Source organism: Pinus tabuliformis, chromosome X (assembly GCF_031772625.1).
Source record: "Pinus tabuliformis cultivar Carrire ecotype Pingquan chromosome X, CPIR1, whole genome shotgun sequence".
Classification (NCBI taxonomy): Eukaryota; Viridiplantae; Streptophyta; class Pinopsida; order Pinales; family Pinaceae; genus Pinus; species Pinus tabuliformis.
The window spans coordinates 32,310,456-32,316,877 of NC_142308.1; the positions used below are offsets into that span (position 1 = coordinate 32,310,456).

Sequence of the window (6,422 nt, forward strand, 5' to 3'; positions counted from 1 at the left end):
CCTTGCTTTAATGGAAAGCTTTATAATTTGAGATTCATAGCTTTTATGAAAATGTTATAGATATTTTATTTTCTTCTCCGTTTTTGCTTTAATTTTTATCTAGAAGCTTTTATTATTTTCTTCTACGGTTTTGCTTTTATTTTTATAGAAATTTAACGATCCAAGTCGGTGATGTTGTTTTTTTAGTTTGATATTTACTTTTATTTTTATAGAAATTTAACGATACAATTGGCTGATATTGTTTTTTTAGTTTGATATTTATCGTTAGTATAAAAATAGATTGAGAATTTTAAAAATCTTCCCTTGATTACAATCTATTTATATATGTGCGTTACATTTGCAATGATATTATTGTTTCTCATATTTACCAGCCTTTCATGGTATTTGGTTATGGATAGCCGCTATCTGAAATCACTGGTGGCGATTTCGGTAGTTCTGGTGTTGGCCCAACTGGGAGCTTCTGCCAGCGGTATGGACTATGCAACGGTTTGGTGTTTGATATTTATTGTTTGAGTTGAGGATTTATGTGATAATCTCTGTGTGCATTCCTTTCAGATGGCGGCGTTCAGTATGATCATTTCGCCACCACAGAGGTGAGAGGCCAAAGTGATTGTGAAATTAAAAGTGAAGAAGTTATTTCTGCAATAGGATTAGATTAATACAGTAGAATATTCTGTGTATTCTTATTTCTGAGAAAAATCTGTGGTTTGATATTTGTTGGATATATATATATATATATGTTGCAGTGCCTGCAAAAGCCACCTTCACCTTCATACGGAGGAGGAATTATCGTGAATCCCGATATAAACAATGGGGTCCAGGGGTGGACTCCTTTTGGAAACACCACGCTGGAAGTACGATCGGCTCCGGACGGGAATAATTATCTGGTCGCTCAGGGAAGGAAAAACAGCTACGATGCTCCCTCGCAGAACCTCAATCTGACCCAAGGAATGATGTATACTCTCGCAGGTATGGTATTTTTATTAATATCAATATTATGGAGCCAATTCTATTGTAAGTAGCATCAAAATAGAATTTATAGTTCTTAAAAACCACACCAACTAATTACGGAATCATGATAAACTCTAACTAAACTTAATTACAATACTCAAATATTGAAGTAAATTACTATCTCCAACATTAATCATTGACGTAATTTACTATTTCCAACCTTAATCATTCATTTTTTCGTTCCTGGTCAAATTTATAAGATATTCTCTAATTACGTTCAACCAAACTTTGGCATAAAATTCTCAGGCATTGTAACATTTAATTTCAGATTGGGATTCAATTTGAATGGTTGAAATACCCTTTAGCCAATGTAATGGGACTAGATTGGGTAATAACGAGGTGGGATATTTGGGTCAGCGTGGTTGCAGATCTCGGGAATAAATACGAAGAGTGCAGTTGTGAAGGCCACGGTTGCTACTAATTACAGCAACGGCGGAGGCGGAACTGACTACAACTGCGCCGGGACTGTTATTGCACGCGCTGGTTGCTGGTCTCTTCTCAAAGGAGGCCTTACCTTAGATTCCTCTCCCTCTTCCGCCACGTTATACTTTGAGGTAACTTGACATTTAAGGCTAGTACCCAATTCCATTTTATTTTTTTTTGCAATGTTGTCTCATATCGCCTGTCTGTCTTTCATATTCAAGTATAAAGTCACGTTATACTTTGAGGTAACTTGACATTTAAGGCTAGTATCCAATTCCATTTATTTTTTTGCAATGTTGTCTAATATCGCCTGTCTGTCTTTCATATTCAAGTATAAAGTCACATTATACTTTGAGGTAACTTGACATTTAAGGCTAGTACCCAATTCCATTTTTTTTTTGCAATGTTGTCTAATATCGCCTGTCTTCCAGAGCAACGATACGGAAATAGAGATCTGGTTGGATAGTGTATCGTTACAGCCGTTTAGTCCAGAGCAATGGCAAGCACACCAAGAAGCCAATATCCAACAGGTATTATATTATTACCCTGGGATTCCAATTATTAACATTAAAATTTATTCAAAATGTACTCTCTGTTTATTATTTTACTCAAATTAAATGGAATCTTTTTATGAAATTTCAAAAACTAAAAATTAATTTTTTCAATTTTCTCTTTTCATTTTCAACTCGCTTATTGCTCAACAATGCTGGCTAAAATTTGTAATCAAAATGGTCGAAATTGAGTTTCAGTTTGTATTATACGAATATAATTTAAATCAAAATTGAGTTGGTATTATATTTTGTATTATATGAATATAATTCAACTCAAAATTGAGTTTGAATTATATATTGAAGGTGATATCTAAATTGCAGTTTTAATATTGATTGTTTGACCTTTTTTTTTATCACATTTTTGAAATATTTGGAAATCTGCAATCAAGATAAACAGAGATTATTTTTTTTTTTCATCAAATTTTTTTAGATATTCAGAAATTTTTAATCAAGATATACACTAGGCAACATCTAAAATTAGACAATATTCAGAAATTTTTAATCAAAATACATATTAGACAACATCTAAAATTAGACATGTCTATTTTGCTCCAAGGTATATGGAAATATAAGTTAATTATCAATAATTATTAAGTAGATGTTAGAGATTTAACCTTCACTGAATAATTTAAAATATTCTTAATAATAGTTACAAATTAAAAGTTAAAATTAGTTTAAAATCATATCAAAAGAGTTTATAAGTTTTTGGACATATAGTATTAATAACCCTTGGTATAAAACTTATTTATAAACTACTAATCTTCATAATAAAGAGTAAATTATATATATCTAATTCACTTTTTAATTCTTTTTATAAATAATAATAATAATATAAAATAAAATTATACTTCAATTATTTTTTCATAGCTATTAAAATATTTTGATGTATATTCATATTTACCACCTATATAAATGTTACCTTTAATACTTGATATGACTTTAACTGGTAAAATGTAAATAAAATAAAATAAATGTTTATCATTTACCATATTTTATATAACTTTAACTTGTGAATTTAAATGAAATGAAATAAGTGTTTATCATATTTGCCCATCATTAAATTTTTTATGTTTTTAATTTTTTTTAATGTCTGTACCTGTACCTGTTTTAATATTTTTTATCATATTATTTATGACATCACATTTGATATAAATTTAACTTTCACATTATTTTGCACTGGGCTAAAAAAAAGTGGAAATCTTCGCCCATCATCCTCCATGTCAACATTCTTTGAACATTACAATGATTTTTTCTGAACTTCATCTACAATATAAAGATTGCTGGGTTGTTAATTTTTGAGTCTGGTGTGTTGTTAATTGAGATGGGTACATATTACAGAGTCGCAAGGGACATTTCATTGTGCACGCTGTCAACAGTACAGGGCATCCATTGAAAGGAGCCAAACTATTCATCAAGCAAGCCAAGAGGGGCATTCCCATAGGATGCGCTATAGCGAACACAATACTGAACAATAGTGTTTATCAGGTGGACTTAATCACTGAATTTCCCAGTTTTTCGCTTTTTATTTCATCACGATCGAAGCCATTTTGATTTCAGAAATTATCCTTTTAACCCTTCATGTTTGGCTGAATTCTTTTTTCCTTTAAAGCTATTATAATTTAATTTCAGAAATGGTCTCTTAAGCTATTATAATCTGATTTCAGAAATGGTTTCTTGAACGTTTCAACGTAGCAACATTTTTGAACGAGCTAAAATGGTACAGCACGGAGCCTGAGCAAGGGCAAGAGAATTACAGAGATGCAGATGCCATGGTGAGCTTCTGCAAAGAAAACAATATAAAGATGCGGGGGCACAACATAGTGTGGGAGGATCCAAATATGTTATGCAGTGGGTAAAGAATCTAAATGCCCAACAACTCCAACAGGCAGTGGACAATCGAGTCCATTCAGTAGTAGGAAGGTACAAGGGCCAATTCATCCAATGGGATGTCAGCAATGAGATGCTTCATTTTTCATTCTTTGAGGACAAGTTAGGGCCCAATGCCTCTGCAAATATCTTCCAACTGGCTCAGCAATTAGATCCCTCCACTCCAATGTTCATGAACGACTACAATACAATCGAGACCTGCAATGACATGGCCGCCATACCCGATGCATATGTGCAGAAACTGCATGACATTAGTCGGCCAGGGCTGATTGAAGGAATAGGTTTGGAATCCCATTTTTCAAAGCCTAACCTACCATTAATGAGATCTGTATTGGACAAATTGGGGTCTTTGGGTCTGCCAACCTGGCTAACAGAGGTCGATATTGACAACGACGTGAATCAAACTACACAGGTAAGCAAGCTTTCTGGTCCATAATTTCCCTTTTCAATAAATCAAAACCTCCATGAATCTCATGTTTAATGTTTGGAACAGGCCGAGTATTTGGAAGAAGTACTGCGCGAAGGATTTTCTCACCCTGCTGTGGGAGGCATAGTCATTTGGTCGGCATGGCCGCCTCCCAGTGGATGTGACAGGATGTGTCTCATTGACAATAATTTCAATAATTTGCCTCCAGGCAATACGGTGGACAAATTGTTAAAAGAATGGCAAAGCAGAGGCATTAGTGGTTTTACTGATCATGAGAGCGGGACCTTCAATTTTTCAGGATTTTACGGCGAGTACACCGTCACTGTAAAGCATCCGCACATTACTGGTACTAATTCTTTCAAGATTTCGAGAACATCTGAACAACCACAACACATTAGCGTTGTTGTGTAATTATCAATGAAAAGATTGTAACCTGCGGTATATACTAACAATGATATAAATATAAAGAATTAAATATATACAAGTAATAGAAAAACGTAGTTGAGATGGGGATTCAACGACCCCGAGTTAAGATCTCAAGATGGCTGTATGTTACACTCGGATCTCAACAACCCCATGTTAAAATGGAGATATGCGTGTGTATGGAAGACTACCACTGAAATATGTATGGAGGTGTGTGTCTATGGAGGAGAACCCCTGCAATATAAATTACCTTTTCAATGCTGCCTTCTGGTTGTGCTCGCTACTGGCCTGGACTGAATGGCTGGAGCGCCCCTGCAATATAAATTACCTTTTTCAATGCTGCCTTGTTGTTGAGCTGGCTACTGGGCTGGACTGAATGGCCATACGTTATAGAACCACATTTCTACTTCGATGTCTCAGCTTTGGAATAGAGGTGATCGGCATTCATTATAAATACACGATTTGGGTACGCATCAATTTACAAACTAATGATATCTCTGCTTTAAAAATATCTTTACACAACGTAATAAAGATCATTATCTGCCCTTGTTCTGGAGTTGGCACTTTATCTGCTTCATGTTCTCATTCTATGGATTCATCTACCTTTTTTAAAATGAAAGCAGTTGATTTTTTCTGTGGAAATAATAAAATTGGTTGATTTTTGTTAAGATTTAAATTTATTATTATTATTATTAATTATGATTAGTGTTTCAAAATGGCCATAAATTTACGTGTACAACCTTGGCCTTCATCACTGCAATGTTGGTATTTGTTCCCCATATCTGTATCCATGCTGATCAATTATATTGTGTAATTTGTTTCCCGAGACGTTTTCAAATATGTTGAATATGTTTAGTAAATCACAGTTATGATAGCTATATGGATTTACTAGGAATGACAGATACATGATTGAAGACAAACAAAATACAGGTATTGTAAATGTGTTAGAAAACCTGCACAGATGAATCTAGCTAGTAAAGGTTGAACACACAGCTTTGCAGAGCAAAAACACTAAAAGAAAATCGAAAGAACAAAAGAATGGTTCATTAGAAAATAGGTTACAATGCTCATGATATAGCATTACTGGGTGAAGATCCTAAGGTAATGCACCATAGTGGTGATCAATGAGAAGACTCAACACTTACAACAAGTCCGGGAGATAACTAGCTAGTTGTGGAGTGAAAAAAGAAGCAAATCAGGGAGTAAATCATGCAAAAGAACTAACCAGTTGCGGAGTGAAAGAAAGGAGCAAATTAGGGAGTAAATCATGCAGAAGAACTAAGCAGTTGCGGAGTTAAAGAATGAGCAAATCAAGAAGTAAATCATGCAAAAAGAATCTTGCATGTAGTCCCATGCTCTAACTAAGAGTCTGCATGTAGGTGTGTAGTAGTTCCAACACCCCCCTGAACACCACTATGGGGAAAAATAGAAAATGGGCCTTGGCAACTAAGGCCAAAGGTCACCCAAAATACAGTGCAACTTGTACTAAAATTGAGAAAAGAGGGAAAACCTCATGGGAAAAACCCCCCCTCAAAATACAATGTAATCAAAAGAAAAAAGGAAGAAAAGACAGTTGCTAAGCAACTGTGTCCTTCACTCCAAGACGATCGCACATAGAGTGAAACTTCTGCTCAATGAATGTCTTAGTGAAGATGTCAGCAGTCTGTTCTGTTGAGGGACAGAACTGCAAATCAATGACC

At 34.5% G+C, this 6,422-nt stretch overlaps 1 pseudogene across 1 annotated transcript; it reads left to right on the forward strand.

Moving 5' to 3' along the window:
* The first annotated feature begins 386 nt into the window (after positions 1 to 386).
* Positions 387 to 5,115, forward strand: LOC149138185 (endo-1,4-beta-xylanase 5-like; annotated as a pseudogene). Its single transcript, XR_016264743.1, has 8 exons — positions 387 to 469; positions 556 to 593; positions 747 to 969; positions 1,369 to 1,565; positions 1,866 to 1,964; positions 3,324 to 3,470; positions 3,650 to 4,284; positions 4,366 to 5,115. The product of XR_016264743.1 is annotated as an endo-1,4-beta-xylanase 5-like (transcript).
* Positions 5,116 to 6,422: the final 1,307 nt, after the last annotated feature.